The following is a 418-nucleotide window of genomic DNA, read 5'->3' on the forward strand; positions in this document are numbered from 1 at the left end:
GCCCCAGTGGCCCAATGGATAAGGCACTGGCCTCCTAAGCCAGGGATTGTGGGTTCGAGTCCCATCTGGGGTAAAATGTTGTTGACTGGCAGCATCATAGCTTTGGAAGGTGGACTACTCTGAGTCCTCTGAGCAAGGTTTGTGCATGCTAGGTTGGGCTATAAAGGAACTACAGCACGGTCACATGACTTCACGTCACCACCGCTAAGCTAAAGGTGGCTAATGTTGGGCTATAAAGGAAATACAGCACGGTCACATGACTTCACGTCACCACCGCTAAGCTAAAGGTGGCTAATGTTGGGCTATAAAGGAAATACAGCACGGTCACATGACTTCACTTCACCACCGCTAAGCTAAAGGAGGCTAATGTTGGGCTATAAAGGAACTACAGCACGGTCACACACCGCTAAGCTAAAGG

The 418-nt window shown here is 49.8% G+C and overlaps 1 non-coding gene across 1 annotated transcript; it reads left to right on the forward strand.

Moving 5' to 3' along the window:
• trnar-ccu (transfer RNA arginine (anticodon CCU)) lies at positions 1-73 on the forward strand. Its single transcript has one exon. It is a non-coding gene; the product is annotated as a tRNA-Arg (tRNA).
• The last annotated feature ends 345 nt before the right edge of the window (positions 74-418 follow it).

This window comes from Pseudochaenichthys georgianus, unplaced genomic scaffold, assembly GCF_902827115.2.
Source record: "Pseudochaenichthys georgianus unplaced genomic scaffold, fPseGeo1.2 scaffold_1334_arrow_ctg1, whole genome shotgun sequence".
Lineage (NCBI taxonomy): Eukaryota > Metazoa > Chordata > Actinopteri > Perciformes > Channichthyidae > Pseudochaenichthys > Pseudochaenichthys georgianus.